We start from the raw sequence: 19120 nt of genomic DNA, 5'->3' as shown, positions 1-19120 counted from the left end.
TTTCATGTTGTGTATGTGTTGGGTTTTTTTTTTTCTTTATTTAATTCAGAATCAATCTACTACTAATAGCTGTGTTATTATTTTTCTGTTACCCTAGCTAGCAAACCCATTTAAATATACTGATTAATAGGATACTCAGGGTGCCAACTTTGGAGTAATGCCTCAGATCACAAGTGATAATTGGCTTCTGTATGAATTGTAGTCATTGCATTAGTTAGGTTTTGAAGCCCAGTTCCCAGAGCATGATTCATATTGACTGTCCTCCTTTCTCCATGGGAAGTGACAGTGGTGAATTTTCTGGGTCAGGCAATACTGGGGATGGGAATCAGGATAGCTAAATCTCTTTCTGCCCTCAACACCAGCAGGAAATAACAGATGTGAAGGAACAAGCAGTTCTATGAATTAAATATATTCATGTGACTGTTTGAGACCTCTTCAGAACAAAATAAGAAAAGATACCATCATACATTATCATAACGCATACATTTCAATGTGTAGTACTTATCAGCAAGATCTAAGTATTTTGAAAATTTTTATTTCCTTGTTGCATCAAATGAAGATCAAATAAAGATAATTAGACACCACTTTAGCATTAAAATGTACTTAACTCAGTGTGGCTCAACAGAGGAATGAGTGATTTATTTGTAAATACTATGTTCATTAATGATATTAAATTTATGCTTAATTTTTATATGTTGGACACAAAAACGGTTGTTGGAAGGTTATGTTGTTGTAGTGAACCTAAATATTTTCGATAATTTGCTATTTAAATATAAAAAAGTAACTATTCTACGTTTTTTTTTTTCAGTTAAATCAGGAAGATATTTTTTCTTTTTAGATTCAATGTTGGAAGAACCAAATGGTAATAGAAACTTCTCTTCAGCAAACTTCTAGCACTGAATCATTCATCTGTACTCATTAAGTAAAGTATGCTCTTATTAAATGGCCACAGCAGCAGTACTACAGTACTAGCATAGAAGGGATCTGTTCATGATCCAGGAGTGCAGCACAGGCTGCACGGGTATCTATCTGCCCACCTGGGAAGCAGCTCCGTGGAAAGGGACGTGGGTGTTCTGGTGGGCAGCGAGTTCCATGTGAGAGAGCAGTGTGCTGCTGTGGCAAGGGATGCCAGCAGGATGCTGTGCTGCAGCAACAGGGGAATCACCAGCAGAAATAAGTTAAAAGTCATTGTCCCACTCTACTCCATGCTTGCCAGGCCACGCCTGGAGTGCTGTGCTCACTTTTGGTCCCTGCTGTGAAAAAACGTGAGGACAGGCTGGAGAGGGTCCAGAGAAGGGCCACAAAGATGAGCGAAGGGCTGGGAACCTGCCATGTGAGGAAAGGCTGAGAGAATGAAGTTTATCCAGTCTTGTGCAAAAAAAGGCTTATTAGCTACAAAGATGGTGAAGGCTCCCTTTTTACAAGGAGTCCCATGGAAAAGATGAAGGGTAATGGTTAAATGTTACTCTTGGTGAGATGCTGATTGAACACAAGAGGAAAAATTTTTATAATGGGAACAATCAGCCTTTGGAATAATATCCCCAGGGAAGTTGTGGATTCCTCAGCACTGGACACTTCTAAGATTTGTCTGGACAGGGTGCTGGGCCATCTTACCTAGACTGTGCTTTTGCCATGGAAGGTTAGATCAGATGATTCAAGAGGTCACTTCCAAGCTGGTATTCTATAATATTCTAAAATCATCTTAAATTCAGCCTAAGTGCTCTTAACCCACGCAAACACCAAAGGCAGGGAAGTTTGAGACAGAATAGGAAGATGTCTTTGGTTAGCTCGTACTTTCTGGCAAAAATAGATGAAGGTATGCTACAATCTACTTTCTTCTGTAGAATAATGATAAGAACACTTATTCTTGGTAAATAGTGCCAAGAAAACCCTGTTTTTAATTAAAACCCCTTTTCCCCTCCTCCACAGTACTGAATCAAGGTCTGTTTTCTCTTTGGAAAAAATGGGCTTAAAAAAGTATATGCTGTGAACTGAGATGTTGTTTGAGTTTAGGTTGAGACTTAGACTCTAACTTTATTTTGGTTCATTGTAGAAGGATTTTGTTTTTAAATTTAAAAGTGTGGATGGTGTTAATCTAACAGCAAGACAGAAATAGCTACAGTCCACAAAACCTTCATACAGCTGCCTTGACATCTAAATATATAGGTTTCTGTAGTGAGGTATTTAAATGCCTAAAATGCTATTTCTGCACTTCTGGTTTGGCTTTTCTTCTGCCCCAGTTCTTCTGGGATCCTGAAATTAAGTATTCCTGCTCATTAACCCTTGTACAGATCTCTTTAACACCCGTCATTAGAAGCGAGTTCTGCACAAAGCGTAGCAGCCATGGCTGTGGCATTCTAATCACAAAGACTGCGCAGGAACCAGGAAAACACATGGAGTTAGTTGTTGAGAAGAAATTTGGAAACTGCCAGGGCAAGAGGGAAGCACAGGAAGTGAGAGGGGGAGTAAAGAAGTGGGAAAAACATTGGAAGGTGAAAAGCGATATGGAAAAACGAAGAGATCTGTGAAGGGTGCAGAAAGCTGAGATTAAAAGGAATGCTTGTATAGGAGAGCTGGAATAGGAGAGCTGGAAGCTAATGGGACTCTGGTTACACAGTGGGAGCAATGTATCATATAAGGAAGTTGTTGAGAATGAAGTGGTCACTGAAAAGAGGCAGGGAGGCAGGACTGGGATCCCAAATAGGAAACTGAGCCTAAAGATGAGAGTGGATGGAGGCAGTAGCACATGTCCATAGGATTGGCAATAGTAAGGCTTGGATGAGAAGTTTTGAGAGAGACTGAATATCTGTATTGAGCAAGATGGAGCTTCTCCATTTCAATGGCTGCTATCTTAAAAAAAAACCAAGCACAGAAAGCTGCCTTGAGTAAAGAGCTACAAAGAGCAAGTCCTGCAAAGGTGGGAAGGCACAGAATTAAGATTGTCTAAAATATGTTAATTGAGTTTCCCTGGACATTTGCATTATGATACAGTTAAAAATTCTATGATCTCAGAATTGTATGGTCTTTCCAAGTGGAACAGATGTGTGAAGACTGTAGCAAAGAAGGACAGATCTCTGGAAACGTGCTTTTATTTGTTGTGGAAACCCTAAGACAGATAGTGAATGGGCAGCTCACAAGTGAGGGGAGACGTGTCACCTTAACTAGGAAACTAGGTGGATACAGCTTATCCAGGAAATTAGTTAAGGTATTATAAAAAGCTAAATACTCTGAAAAAATGAGTTTTAGGAACTTGGTTGACAGCAAAGTTTGCAGTGCCCCTGATTCTGAAGTTCTCCTGTCTCTGGGATCACATGATGCCCCTGGCAGGGGTCTGTTGTTACCTGGCAGCAGCAAAGGGAGCTCTGTCTGAGAACAGGCATTTCTGTCCTCAGAGTGCTGTTCTGGAAAGCACAGGGTAACCTGGAGCAGTGAGTGTGTAGAACTGTGCTGTGACCATGTGGAATGCAGCCACTGGGTAGAGTTTCACTACTCTCTTCTAGCTACTATATTCACTGAATGAGGTTGAGAACCTGTGGAAAAAAAAAACCTGTGCATTATCACCTAATACAAAGTCAGTCAAACTAGATTTGAACGAGGGTGCCCAATTAACTGCAAATCCTTGGGAAAAAAAAAAAAAAAAACAGAAAAAAAAACTTCTGAAGAGTTTACCTTAAAAATTTCTTAGTTTCCACGTCATTGGATGATACCTATCTTAAATTAGGATTTTATTTAGGGTGTTGATGTGTGTGTATAGCTTGTTGACTTCTGTTTCTTTAAATGGCATGCTTTCTGTACATTTATTATGGGAAAATAGGTGCAAAAAACCTAGGAAAATCTAGGAAGAATGGTTACAGTCAGTTTTCTAATTTCTTTTGACTTCTGCTAAAATCTTTGAAAAAATTGTACCTTGCTTAATTTCCCAGTTATATATTTACTTGCATTATGGAGAAGACAAAACATGATTCTCTTTTGATCTGATGTAATTGGAGCTGTATTTTAGGGGAGCTAATTCCATCTTATCTGATTATATCCTGACCATGGTCAAAAGTAAGGCTGCAATTGCTATTTAAGGAGACTGGTTACAGAGGTTGTGTCATATCAAATACATTGCTTTTCTACTCTCTTACTGTTAAATGGGCTGCTCTAAATTAGATGGTCTAATTCTGGAAAATTTGAATACGTGCAGGTGGACTTTTGTGTCAGCAAAGCCACACTTATTTAATTGGCACTCCATATGTCTGCAAAAATTGATTCCATATGGTTGAATGGCACATTTTGAAAATGTTTTTTTAATTCATACTAGTGCCAGGAGAAAGAATAACTCTATTTTTTGAGCTCCTTAACTAAGTGACAGTGCACCTGTACATGAACCTTCTTTCAATTTTTAAAGCAGTAATTGAATATGTAGGATTTCTTGCCACATGTTAACAGCTTTAAGGTAGTTTAAATATATGGCTGACAAAGGCTTAACTGTGTGCTCTCTGTTTATACTCCTAAAAACAAGTGATGAAATATACCTAAACCAAGCAATCCCATCATCTATTGGGTTGAATTTACATGAGTTTTCTTACAGAAAACTCTTTCATTTAGGATCATGGTAAATCTATATATATATATATATATACTGGTCAAGTAAACCCCAGTATTTTTATTGAGGGAAAACAGCTTTGAGCTTGCTTCAGGTTAATCACATTGATGGAAAAAAATCCTGTGAGAAGAACTGGAGATCTGAATTTTTAAATTGGGGCCATAAAAGTTGATATAATCATGAGATGAACTTATTAGGAGTAATATAAATTTTTTTGTGTGTGTTTTTTTTTTTTTTTTTTATTGTGCACAGGTACCTAAGGATAAAACTGGCCTGAAGGGAAAATCTGGGGCAAACTGGGGACCTTGACTGTTCTTGCACCTGAGTAAGTGAATACTTAGTGGAAATCAGCTTTACAAAATGTTAAGACTGTGAAATATTTTTCAGCATCTCCATACCTAATTGCAGTTGTAACTTCAGACAATACTTTGGCTTTTGAATTGACAAAGACCAGAAGTGGTAGGGCTACCTGCAAGGGAGGGAATGTGCTATAGAGCCTTCAGTGCTTTGCAGTACGTTTTCTTTTTATTGTTGCCCTTGAAGTCTCCATAGAACGAAACATAGCTTATATACAGGATTTCTTGGTATTTTGATGTTTTGCCTTCGTAGTTATTTATCTAAAGACTAATGTCTGAGTTTCTTAAAGCTTAACTTGATCTTGCTGTTTTGTAATCATAGTAAGGAACTGAGACTCAGCCAAACTGAAGGTCAGGTCAAATATGAGGTCATCAGAGGGTGAAGGCTGAGAAGATGACCTCGTGGAAGGTTGTCTTGGAAAGGATGAATGCTCATTTCATGAGGGGTGTTTTTTGAGACCAAAACTCTTGTCTTGATTGGGGTTTGCTTTCATTAAAACAGGACAGGGACAGCTTTTCTTCATCAGCTTGGATGGGGCATGTGTTAGACATTCCTTGGCATCTGGAGTCCCCCAGTCCCAAACTCAGCCTACACAGTTTTCTGAAAGGCAGGAAGAGTATTTTCCATTTATGCACATAGCTTTCTTTTCTGGCAACCCAAGCATTATTCTGGTTGCAAAAAATGATTTTACATGTCGAAAAGGTATGTTCATGTGTTACTTATTATTTAATGCATTTATTTAGTCATAGATATTAATATATGAAATATCTGTAATATTAATGAGGAGATAAATTTTTAATAGGATGAAATTTCTTTCTACTGGTAACATATTTTTTAAAATGGGCAAGTTAATTGAGTTTTCTGAAACAATTGCTAGAGCTGGAGCCTTTCTTTCTCATGCTAAAAGAATTATCTTTGGTTTTAGAGAGCTTTACTAAGCTGAATATCTTTACTGGTATCTACATTAAATTTTGAAAACAATGCTTACCAGCTGAAAGTCTCTCAATTTAATATGGTCTAAACTTGTTACCAGTGCTGTTTATTCCAAATCTGTGTCATGGTTTATTCATATTCTTCTACTTAATGCATGAACTTAAAAATTGATATCCATCACATCACTGCATAAAAAAATGTATTTCATTTTGCTAGAGTATTTATTGTGTTTAAGTTGTAGATGTTACATCTACAACAGTGTTTATCCCTGCAGTAGAGTAGTAGACAAAAATCTCTCTCATTGCTTTCAATATTAAAGAGAATTAAATATGTAACCTAAAAATCTGCCAGGCTTTGTGAGCTATGCGCAAATAAGACTTTTAATTAATTAAGAAATACATTATGGTAGCATTTAGCGTTATCATTCTTTGATTTGTAAGTTAGGTGAATTACAGATAATGCCTGAGACTGTATTGTAAGTAACTGGTTGCTTTCCTGTGCATTAGCAGTTCTCATTGAAGTTCTGGTTCCTTGTCTTGCACTTGCTGTGTATGGTTTTTAGGAATTAGGTCTCTGGACTAGTGAACAGGTGTAAGGTTTATTAAAGGAGAGAAGTTCAGTGTTCTTAAATGATAGTGGCATGTTTTGAAATCCCAGCTGGCTCAAAAGCTCTGTTTTAAATCCAGCAGGGACCTTTGAGAGAGGTTTTTGCCTTGTTTCTCTTAACTTCTATACTAACACGAAGCAAATGTTTTCATTTATTTCCTGTGTTATCAGTCCTACTCTGCATATTTTAGTCTATTGCTTTTGACAGTGATGAAAGACAGCTATTTCCCAACCTTTTGTATTTTGGGTGCTACATAAGCTCAGCTTATTTTGGGAATATTTTCTTCTCCTGATTTATTCCTGTTTCCTCATTTGAAAGGCAGCAGTAGAAATTCCAGATACAATTGCAGTCTTCTTGGAATTGTAATTTAGATTTTGTGCCCGTGTACATGAGACAGGAGGTTGCCCATACAAAAGAAAGGCAGTCATTCTGCTGGACTGGAGGACCTGTAGGTATAGTGACAAAGATACTGTGGCAGTGTTGTGTTACTTTGTACTTGAAAATTGTCCTTAATTGTTGTCTAATAAGGTAGAAGTCAAGAACTAGTGAACTAAGAAATGGGGATAATCCAATTGAATTGTGTAGTGTGTTCCTTCATGAATATAGGATTGATCTCTAGGTGTTTTACCCGGTTTATTATTTGGCAGTTACTGTAGTTACCACATCACATACAGATTTTCTCATTCAGACTTGAAATTGAGTGCCTTGGGGCAAGATTTTCTCTGTTAAGCATGAAAATGAACTGGCCTTGGTTTTGAGAGCATCCTGTGTGCAGCAGTTCTTGTGCCTGCCATTCTGGAATGATCAGCGGGTTCTGTGCAAATCCACATCTGGAGGTGAAGCAAGATAAATGTATCAGTGATGTAACCCTCGTTCTGCTGGGGTTTGTTCTTTTCCAGGGATTGGTAGGTCCATGCCATATTTAGAGGCTGCAGTGAAGCTGACTGGTGCTGGTGCTGTAGCCTTTTCAACTTCTTTTAGCAGTTAATTTCACAGAGATTGCTATTATTTTTGTAAATCACAGTGTATGATTTCTGACAGCTTTTAAAGATGTCATATGCTCTGCTGTTTTTAGTGTAGAAGTCTCTGGGGATTTGAAACTTTCTCTACAGTATCTCACAGAGATCAATTAAGTTTCTAAGTTTTATCAACCTAGCATCTATTGAAATCCTAAAAATGTTGGTGTTTGTTGAGACAAACATAGGTTTTCTAATCTCATGAGAAAAATTTTGTTGAGAATTGTTGGGGTTTTTTAATATTTTTGAGTGTTTCTTTGTTGTTCACAGAGTGGTGTTTGGATAATGGAAAGCTTTAGTAGCTGAAATTTTTAATGAAAATGAGCCAAACAAATTTATTTAAACAATTGTATTGATTAAAATAGCTTGTTCTCAGCTAACAAAACTGTAATTGTAATCCTTTCCCATTCTTTTTGTCTTTGAAAGACTACTTATTTTGATCAGACCTAAAATGTTGATGACAATTATATCTGTTTGTTTCACCTGAAGCCTTTCTTTTGTGTTTGGAAAGTTGTATATCACTACATTTGAAAGGTACCAAAGTCCTGAGATGGGCCTCAGCATTAAAATATATAGACACTTTTGCTTTATGAGGCTGTAAACCAGATAATTAATCACTACTGACTACCTGGAAGTAGATGTGAGCTTTTACAAATTCCTTGGGAGGGGGAGTGTTTGTTTTTAGGAATTCCTGGAGAGTGGAAGCCTATTAGGATGGTATTGTACGTGTAATAAATCATGTACTTGGTCTAAGTTGTTTTTTTTTTTTTTTCCTTTTTCTTTTAAGGTCTAAGACCATTTAAACATTCTGTCATAATCATAATAATAATTAGTAGTATCCTCTCTGCAAACACAGAAGAGAGGGGGAAGCTTTTTTTTTTCAGTGTAATATTCTCAGTATCTATATAAATAAATGATAGTGTGTGGCATGATTCACATGAATAGCAGTGCAGCTGTATTGCTGCTGTCTGCCCAAATAACAAGAAATGAGAGGGGAAAAGGAGGTGACGGGGATATGAATCGTAGAGGAGCATTGTGGTATGAATAAATTGACACTGTGGTTTTACTGGGGGGGGGGGGGACACACTCATAGCAGGAGGCTTCATCTGTTTGCTGCTTTCCCATATTTAGAAAGCATCTTTAGTGATCCTTTTTGCAAACAGCTCATGCAGTAACTGGCAAAACAGAAGCAATTAGTGGTGTAATCTCAAAGGGAATCTCAAGCTTCACTTTAAGTGCAATGATTAAATCCACTAGAATGATAACCATTGCTGCCAAGAGCTCCTGTAATTGGCCACTAATGTATTTTGTTGTAGCAGTTGATAACTACTGCATTTCATGCACATAATTAGTAATGCATACACGTTTGGTCAGTAAAATTGAAAATCCTGATAACCGAGGGTAGAGGGGGTGGAATGAGCACAGAGCTGGAGAACTGAAATACTGCTCTGTTGATAGTACCTAACTAGAACTGTGTGCTTCAACAAAACAAGTGTCCTACTGTGCTGGAATACAAATGCGCTGTCTGTGGCAGGATATAGCAAAGACATTTGGCAGAGAGGGATTTGAAAGCTTCTGGCATAATGTAATTGAATTGGCCATTTCTTTAAAGATACAGCAAATTGTTTGCTGCAGCATTCGTCATCATAAGGAAGGTCAGACAGCTTGCCAAACATATGATATTCATAATAAAAAGTAAAACGGTGACGCTTACATTTAAACACAAATCATGCTATCATGTTTGTAAAAGCTGGAGAAATGAATGGGAATATTTTTGGTGGTGCTGAGCATTAGTAATCTAAGTAAGACTGTAATTCAAGAGGGAGACGGCTTCTAAGCAGAGAAAAGATCCACAGGGAAATTCAGCTACTGAGCAACATATGATCCCCCTGATTGCAGAGGGTAGTAGGTGTTTTGGCAGGATTATTGCTGACTCTCTCTTCTGATCACTTAAGGGAAGATAAGCTTGTATGATCCTATTTTTTGCCTTTTAAGTAAACAAAGGGAAAAATAACAAAGAAGGACTTGAGTCTTTAAAAAGAGACAAAATTTGAACAAAGCGTTGCTGGGGGTCTTTTTGTCAGTTATTCTGTGACAAAATAGATGATGCAACAACCTGTAGCATACCTGAAATGTTATATGAAATGCTCTGTATTGGTGTGCTGGGAAACCCCTCTCGAGTCACATCCAGAACATTGAATGTAAATTGCCTGGTGACAGGGGCTTTGGGCCATGCAGTGATGCCTCTGCAAATGAGTAGCTGTTAGCTTTTAGGTTCTAACACATTCAGGAGACTGGCATTTTGATTTCTTGCACCACTGCACCACTGATAGGGTTGGAAATGGGAATCAAAATAATTAGATTGGATATATAGATCCCAGCAAACCAGCCAAGAAAGCGGCTGGGCTGGGGAGGGCTGCTCTGAATTCTAAAATGTGCCAGTACTGTTTTTATGAGAGCGTGAGGACGGAAGGAGTAAACTAGAGTGCAGATGCTCACCATTTATATTCAAAGCATGTAATAAAATAATTGAATGTGTGCTTCCTCCTATTAAAGCCTGTTAAAATCAGTAATAAAGTACATTACTGTTGTATTAAAAAGGGAGCACAAATTTTCAGGTAATATATCTTAGTTGTATGCATAGTGTACAGATAAGCAGACTTGAAGTGGTTTTTTTACATTATCCAAGGCATTCCTCCTTCTGATACAGGACTGTTCCTATCAGTTCATTTTCTGTTACTTAGTCCAGCAGTATTTTGCAGTATTCCCTCCGGCAATTTTTTACAGGCCAACAGTCATTCCCCTCCAAAAAGCCTTTCCTTCTAGTTCCTCAATATTTTTATGTAAAAACCCCAACAAAAACAAACCACCAAAAAAGCCCCCACTTTCCATGTATTCCTTCTTGAGTTTCCCTAGCTGTGAGAAAATGTCATCCTTTTTCTATGCACATTCTTCCTTTAGATATTTGTAAACAATTATCCCACTATTTCTTTGCCCACTTTACCATTTTTCACCTGTAAAAAAATTATCTTTCTTTACTCAAATGTCAGTTCTTCACTTTTTTGCTTTTGAGAAACCTGCCTTCATTTAATCAGGAGGTTCAGGAGTCCAGGTTCTCCTAAATCTGTAAAGAATTTTTTTTTTCTATTATCATGACTCCTGGTGCTTTTCTTTCTTAAAATTCTACTCTCTAGATTGACTGCCCATATTACCTCCTATATCATTTAGGAGTGCATCTCAGTGCACTCTCTCCCTTCCTTCCCTACCTTCCTTATTACTGATCTGAATTTTTTTCATACCAAATATGTTATATCTTACATTTTCCCAAGCCATACTTTGCTTTCCGTTTGTATTTCTATTTTTGCTTTTCATTGCATTAAATCCCAAGACCTTGTGTCTGCCACTTCATACCTGTCAAGTCAATGTTAAGCATGCATCCAAAATAGCCTGTTGGTTTGGGTGCACGCCTGCCATGAGGAGGGCAGTGGTTGCAGTATCTCTTCTGCTTTGAAGCCAGATGCACAAGGCCATGTCTCTGGTAATTCTGTATGATAATAACACATGGGAAGTACTTGCCTACTTTTCCAGAAGCCTGTCCTGCATGCTGTCCCTAAAATACCGACTGAATCTGTACGCAAATACAGCAGTTACTGGCTCCAGTTGTAGTCACTGGAAGAAGCTATGTTGAGCTGTTTCTGAGCTGAATGTCAGCATTTTGTTCCTTTTTCCCTGCTTTGGTCTCCAGGAGGTCTTTGGTGTTAGTTTGCTTATTTTCTTATTGTGCTCTTAATCCGTTCATTATTTCAGGTTACCCCTCAGTTGTAAAGATAGTGATGAGGAATAGCAAGGTGATGTCTTCCTGTTTTAATCTGTGCAAACCCATAATATCTGAAACTCCTTCAGAAGTTGCCATCTGTGTATCCTGAAGGTGCACTCTGGCCATACTGTACAGCTTGCATGTAAGTCTCCCATTCAGTGATTCCATGTTTTGACGTAAGATTACAAGACTAACAAATAAAACTGTATTTGCTGTCCATGTGGAATGGAGGATATTTAGCTAGTATGGGAGTGCAACGTGGATGAGCGGTTCTCATACCAGGAGCTCAAAGAATTTGGGTTTACTGCAGAAATTTGGTGGTTCTGCAGGAGCTAATTTTTCTAGTAGAAAACATAAAATCCAATCTTTTTTGTTAACAGAATGAATTATGAGTTGGTCATCATCTGGTAATAACTGTGTGAAGATTTATTATATGAGAAGGTTCTTTTTGTTTGGATGCTATGGAAATAAAAAGATGCACTGGAAATAAGAAAAAGAAGAATTCAAACAGGAAACAGATTTTGTTATTCCCCCAATATTCATAAATCTGGCAAAACTGTTGAAGTTGAGACAACCAATTAGCTGAAATTTTTACAACCAGCTCAGATGAATTTCTAAATTACATTTTTTTTTCAGTGCTTGAATATTGTGTTTAATGCAAGAATTGATTGTTTGAGTTTCAAAACTTGTGGTTTTGAGGAAGCCCAGCAGAGGTAGGAGGTAGCTTGTGTCTCTTGGTGGATTTGTGCTTATTGAGGCCTTCAGTTAGGGTTTGGGCTTTCATACAGGCTGGTTATTTAGTTCAGATGATGGTCACAGGTTTCTGGAGGGCAACACAGTAGCTGATGTGCAAGCAAAATGCTCCAAAGGTTAGCTCTTAAAACACACAGCTCACTTACAAGCCCATTAAGGATTGACCTATGTTAGGAGTTTATTTAAATGCTTGGCACTGTTCTTTAATATAGGGAGTTTGGGAAAAAAATGTTATTTTGTTTTTTAATAATTTTTTCCTTGACCTTTATCTGCAGCAAAATTGGCTGGCACTATCACAGCAGGTCTAAATGCAACATTTTATTTATGGCATTAATTTTATAGAAGAACAAATGGAGTTTGGAGTCAAGAAGAAATGAAAGATTCCTTAGCTTTTTTAAATTAATAACTTGCTGAATGTGAATGAATGCCAATGTCACTGACTTGAATAAAGAAATCAAATTAAATACTTTAGGCAGGTTACACAATGTCTGTCTAAGGGGACTGCAACACTTGATCCCTGTGTTCTGTCTACTGCCATTGAGACAGCAGTATAGCAGTGTATTGCACAGACAGCATTTTCTGCACCTTTTAGGGTGTTAACTGCTATTAAATATTTCCTTTTCCAATGTATAAATAACCTTCTGGGATATGAATTCTAGGTAATGAAAACACCTTGCATATTTCAGCACCACAGTATAGTATTTATTTTATTTAGGAGACCTGCAGATATATTTAATCTCCTATTGTCGATTTATTAAAATCATACAATATAAACATAAGGACATGTCATACAAACAACTTGAATGTGCTGCAACTCATTCTGTTTCTTCCTTGCCTGGAAGACTTCTCTGTGCTTGTCTTATCCTTGGTTATTGGAACTGAGTTTATGCCCTTCTTCTACAATAATCTTCAGAACTAAGGATATTCAGTGAATATCTTACATCTTGCAACTTTTCACTGATATTGCCCACTTTATGGGATGATTTCTTTTGGTGTACAGCTAATAACTCAGCATGTTATTCTGTGTTCGCTTGGCTTTTGAAGGCCATCTTAAAATATGCAAAAGAATATTCAAATTACTTTCCTTTTTCTGATCTCTTATGCCAACACATAGAAACATGGTGAATAGTCACATCTTGTGACATATTATATAATCAAGGATTTTTTTTTGATTCTTTCTGAACTGGTAAAGCAGTTTCATTTACACATGAACTTAGCTGTAAAGAGATTAATATATTTAGTTATTTAAAAAGATAAATATTGTGGCTGTGTAGAACTGAATTATACCAAAGTCTGTGGAAAATATTTTTCTATTTTTGAAAAAAGAAAAAAAACCCCATTGTTTTTATGTGTTCTTAGGGGAATATGGTTTGAATCTTGCTGTGTTGCATTAGCAAGTTTTTTAGATTTTTTCAAAGCATTAGTCCTTAAATGAATAATACCCTTCTGCCACCCATGCATTGTTTGGGAAAATTTAATTTGTTTAGGAAATGGTAAGTGACAACACTGATATCTGAGCTCCTTATCTTGGGAAGTACTTCTCTGTGCCCCTCTCCAGGAACAAAAGCAATACAAGAATGCAGATGTTGAAAGACACGAAAATGTGCTTGAAGTATTTTCCTTCTGTCTTGGAACAATGGCTGCTGACAGCAGAAGGCTTGCTTGCTTGTTAAAATTAGATTTGAATCATCAGTGTAATAGCAGTAGGAAATTGTAGGATGGAAAGGTGCCAGGAAGCCTATCTATATCTGCCCTTTCGGAGAGCAGGGGGCCTGCAGTGACTTGAGCTGTCTCCTCAGCTGAGGGAGCCTGCCCTGTATGACAAGGACTGCTTTAAGCATCCTTAAGACAAAATTGGGCAGAAGCCATTGAGGTGGGATCCTGAGAATGGACAAAAGGACAACAGTGCAAAGCAGCTGTTACAGCTTAGGCTTCTGAAGAGTTTGTTTCTTGTTGGTTCCTTACTTCGCATTTAATTGGGCCCACTTCCATTACCTTGCACCGTTTTCTTGCGCTACAATAAAAAAAATTAGATCTGCGGTTTGGGACTTGGTGGTTTTTTGTGGGGTTTTTTTTTGGTTTTTTTGTGTGTTTTTTTGGTTTGTTTTTTTTTTGTTTTGTTTTGGTTTTTTTATGATTATAAAAATACTGTGAAGTTTTCATAAGCTACTTGTGAGTAAATTAGTTGTGATGATGCTTGCTCTGAAGCTGCATCAGAGTCAGCATCATTCTGGCTTATTCTGTTTCTCTTCAGTTGTTTTAAGGCAGTCCAGTGCCCAGTTACTTCTTTTATGTAGTCATTATCTGTTGGCTTTGCAGTAACCCAATCTCTGGAACACAGTGACCTCTCTGTGCACCTTAAAACCATTCACAGAAATTGTTGTAATTCTGCTGATGCAGAATGCAGCTGCCCATTTAAATCTCTTTTTCTTACAGAGGGGATGGTTATGTCTCTGTTGTGTACTGGTTTTTGTTTAATTTCAAGTGCAGTTTTACACTACTTCCATAAGCAGCTTACTTCTTGATTACTTCAGGGAGTGCTTTGCATGATACAACAGTAATTGATATCAGCTGAAGTGCTAAATCTACCAGTCCCTTGTTTAAATTAGTGACAGTTGGAGATGGGAGAGCCAAAGGAAGGACTGTGCCTGGGAGAGGACTCTTGCTTTTAGAAATTATTTAGTTTGCTCTCATAACAGAGTAAGAATATTCTGACCTTCTGGTTATAAGGTTGTTCTTGTCCTGGGATGGCAAAATAAAATCCAAGTGGTTGTGTAGGGACGATCAAGGAGGAATTTTAGTTTAAGTGTTTAATGATTTTTAGTGCATTACTATTGTCTTCGTCAGTGCTATGAGTGCAATCAGATACATTTTAAAATAAATCTACATAAGTAACTGGTTTATAATAAATGCAGCACTGGTTTTATATTCTTTTATCATTTGTTTGCATTTACTCCATTTAACACTGTTTTGTGTACTTATGTATCTATCTATCTGTATATATCTGGAATTTTTATATAAAATGTTCATTTATTTTGTGGAGAAATAAGCAATTCTACAGCTGGGCTATATTGTTTATAGGTATTATTTAATTATTGGCAAATATTTAGAAGGCACAGTACCACCATATTTTAATGCGACTGCTTTAGCAAATTTGATGGTGCACAAGAAAAAATTGAAAGCAATGCCTGAGCATCAGTGGCCATCTTGACTTGACCTGCTTGTGTGTCCAGCCTTTAGACCACAATCCCTACTCCTGCATTTGTACCAACTGGGAGAACAGTGTGTTGTGTACAGTATTTTGCTGGAAGTTGCTGGTATATTTGTGACTAAAAAAGTGGGTAGGGTTTGGTCTACCTTTTTCCCCCATGGTTCTTACAGGCCAGTAGAGTGATGTAGTGTGTGGTAGGCCTCAGGTTGTTTGGATGATGGTGGTTTGTACTTGTTCTTATCTGTAGTGAGTAAATTATTTATTGTTATATGTGACCTGTGGTCCTGTATTGTATTTGTAGACAGTTATTTGCCAGTTTCTCAAGACAGCGACATGAGCCACTCCCTTAAATAGCCCAGATACTTGTGTTATATAGAACCTTTTGTAAGTGTTCTTCCTGTTTGTCTGGTAGGTGTCTATAAAAGTATGGAAATCTAACCTATAATATTAAGGGGTTTTATGGCCTTAGTACTTACATTTCAGTTACATGCAGTGCATTGTGAGATTGCATGTACTCTTAATCATATTGTTAGCCATTATCGTCTTTAAGCATAGTTCATGTCCCTTGGGTGTCCACCTACCATCTGTTACTTTATCCCATTAGATTTACACCAGATTTCTCATTTTTTCTCTAGTATACTATGCTGAAAAAAACCCTCCTTATAGTTTCTCTCATTGATCTCCTAGTTTAGTCTTAATTACACAGCTAATCAGATTACGATGACTCTTTTTATTTCTTACCTCCCTGTGCTTTCCAGTATGACCAAAAGCATGTACTTCATTTCTGCATGTGGGTATGTATGTGCATGCAGGAAATACAAGATTCTTCTAAGCAGTGCTTTCTGTTCCACTTGCTTTGCATGGAGGGTATAAAGACACCTAATTCTTCACAACTTCATCAGCTGCTTGACTTCCTCCTGTGGACAAGGGAGTCCAACTCTTAGCAGTTGACCTGAGCCAGTTCAAAAGCCCTCCTTCCCCTTTCCCTTGAGCTGTGCTCCCATTTCAGGGTACTGTCGGCCCTGTCATGCTGCTGCCCAGCGCTGAAAGATGCGCAAGGAGCTTCCAGGCAGCTCGACAGTCTGTCCCCGACACATGGCAACCACAGGCTCTTAAATAAGCTTAGGCTGGCTATTAATACACAGTGCGAGTCACGGCTGAGATGCTTTACTTTGCTGTGCACCTTTTGTAAAGCAAGCCACGGCCAGATCAGGTCTGCCTTGGACAGGCTATAGCTCACTGTGGCAGGCCTTTGAACAACGAGTGACTCAGCCATTTGTGTGGAGAGGCGGGGAAGGCATCTGTGGAGCATCACCCTGCAGGTGTCTGCAGCCACCCTGCTCTGCTTGAGCATCGCTGCTTAAACTAAAACCTGGGAAAATACTCTCCACACACAGAAAGCGTCTTTCTGTTTCCTTTAAAACCTGTGAGAAATGTAGTATTCTGGGAAGATGCACGGGGATTATTTACAAACCTGGTGACAATTCCAAACAACTGAGAGAGCATGTTTACTGCTAACTGGCATTACCTGACATTCCTGCATGGGGAACCATTGTTTTATAGGGCAGGAAGGGTTCATTCATTCACTGCTCTTTTTTTGTATTGCTGGACAAAAGCTTGCCTGATAAAACAGCATGTTTTCATGGCTAATGAGCTCAGTCAGTCCATGGTTTCTATCCATGTACTACAGGAAATAAACCGTATGGAGTATTACTGTGGAATATTTAGGTTCATTTATAAATGCAAAGATTCATGTGTACAAATTGGCTTCACTCTTAATTGATTTAGAATACTTGATTAGACAACACAGCTGATCCAATGTAACTCTTGCTGCCACTGAGAGGGGTGGTTCAGCCCTCACTTCTGTCTTCCCGTTCCTTCTAGCCATATGGTGCTTGTCTGACTCCTCAATCCAGTGCTGAACTCCTTCCTTCCTGGAAGAGATCAAGCCATTTTAACTGGTTTGATGGTGTGAAACAGGTGTAGGGAACATTTCTGGAAACGATGTTTCAGCATGAGAGTTGCAGGTGTAGTGAGAAGCCTCTAGTGCAGAGAGGTATATGAGTTAGATCAGCATGGGTTCATTTCTGCTTACTGATTGGATCAAGAAAATGAGTAGTCTGGCTTTACATATGTCTTCTGTGATACATTTTTAGATGTTACCACCTGCACATGATATAATAGTCTTGTGGCAAAAAAAAGAGGCATTTTTAGCACAGATGACATGATCGATAGAGCTGTGGTTTTACATACTTTGAATTTTAGTGGAGTGAGGAGACTTTCTACTCTAAAACTTAAGCTATCCTGCATTTCAAAATAAAAGATATTAAAAAAATGCCTTGGTACATCAATACTTGGCAGAAAAACACGACTTACTACTTTACCCAGTAAAAAATCAATGGCCACAGAACAAACATGTTCTTCACCAGCTAATCATGTAGAACAGGACTATGTTTCAGTAGTTTTGATGACTGATGAAGGTATCACATGTTTTAAATACTGGTGCTCTACTTGTGTTTATTCTGACTTCTTGTCTGAAAAAGCTGGCCCGAATCATCTCTGGTGTACAGCCATCCTTTATATTAGGCTTGTTGCAAAGCCATGTAACTTTGGGAAGCAGTTGCAAAAGTTTGCAGCATTAGGGATGATGTTTTGGCAACCATTTTTATTTAATATCCTTAGTGAGCATGTGTGAAATTGCAAATGCAAAGTTTTCAGGGACAAACTTAATGCTTGTGCTCAAGAGCTGGAGCAGGTACTGGGGCACAAAATGTCTTGTTAGTGTTGCTGAGTTCAGCTGCTGCTGTTTGCCCAGCATGGGAGCAGCAGCAGGTGGTGGTGGGGAGCTGCTGTTGGCCCAGGGAGGCAGGTGATAGGAAGGGAGGGGTCAGAGCAAGCCTCTGCTTTTGTCTGGGTAAAGCAAAGCAGAGGCAGTGTCTTAGATTTTGGCAGCTCACGTGTGCTTTTCTCACATTTTGGTTTTCTACAGTCTTAATAGCATTTTCATTTTTGTGTCATCTCCTTGGCTGTTGTCCTGTTTTCTGTAGAGAAAGGAAACTTCCTAGTTGTAGTGCTTAAAACACATGGTATTGACAGCAGTTCTAGTTTTGGTATTCCTGGCCATTATAGCCTGTGATAAAATTGCTTAAAGCTGACCAAAGAGATTGCCTTAGGTAATGGGATTGTACTGCTATCTCTTGTGGACCAGCCACTGGAAAGAGATGTCTGAGCTGAATGCAATGAATTGAATGTGCCTTTGCACCCACAGAGCCAAGGCAGGCACCTATGCCAGACCCTGTGTGGGTTGAAGTGAGCCCAAGGCTTGGGGACTTTGATGGCTTCAGGGAATCACCTTCTGTTTGTGAAGCCTCCATCCAGATGGAGGGAGCCCAGTGCAGCACGATCAGGTCAGCCAAGCAGAAGCCATTGGAAGTGGCCGAATGGGGACATGTACCCCACTTTCTGGACTTCCTTTAGGCCTGGCTGGGTGGTCTGGCTGGAGCCTGGCTTTGTGTTGAAAAGAAGAGGCAGGTTCTGGGCAGCGTGCAGAGGGTAGTGGGGGACTTCCGCAGATGGATTTTAGTAGTCTCTGTTGACGTAACTTCAGTGGGATTTTTTTTCCATCAGATTTGAGCATAGCTAAGGCTGAACACATTTTGCTGATAATGAAATGGCATCTCCCAGGATTTCTTGCTGCCCAGTTTCAAAACACTCTTATAAAATAGGGAGATTTAAAAAATGACAAGAAACTGGGTTATAATAGAAGACAGAAGTAAACCTAAGTATAGGTGCCATGGCTTGTTGCTTTACATCTAGAGACAGACCTTTCTGTTCTCAA

At 38.5% G+C, this 19120-nt stretch overlaps 1 protein-coding gene across 2 annotated transcripts in view; it reads left to right on the top strand.

Annotated features, from left to right (window-relative positions):
• The window catches only part of TBL1X (transducin beta like 1 X-linked), a 192181-nt gene that overhangs the window by 49911 nt on the left and 123150 nt on the right, over nt 1–19120 (top strand). Inside the window, exon 2 of one of the 2 annotated variants that reach the window (XM_053934423.1) lies at nt 4841–4913. The exons of the other annotated variant lie outside the window; for it this stretch is intronic. The gene's annotated coding sequence lies outside the window, so the exon portion shown is untranslated. The remainder of the gene's footprint in view (nt 1–4840; nt 4914–19120) is intronic. 2 annotated transcript variants of the gene reach the window in all.

The sequence above is a fragment of the Vidua chalybeata genome, chromosome 2, assembly GCF_026979565.1.
Source record: "Vidua chalybeata isolate OUT-0048 chromosome 2, bVidCha1 merged haplotype, whole genome shotgun sequence".
Taxonomy (NCBI): domain Eukaryota; kingdom Metazoa; phylum Chordata; class Aves; order Passeriformes; family Viduidae; genus Vidua; species Vidua chalybeata.
Note: the sequence above shows the minus strand (reverse complement) of the source record. Positions and strands in the feature narration are given on the sequence as shown.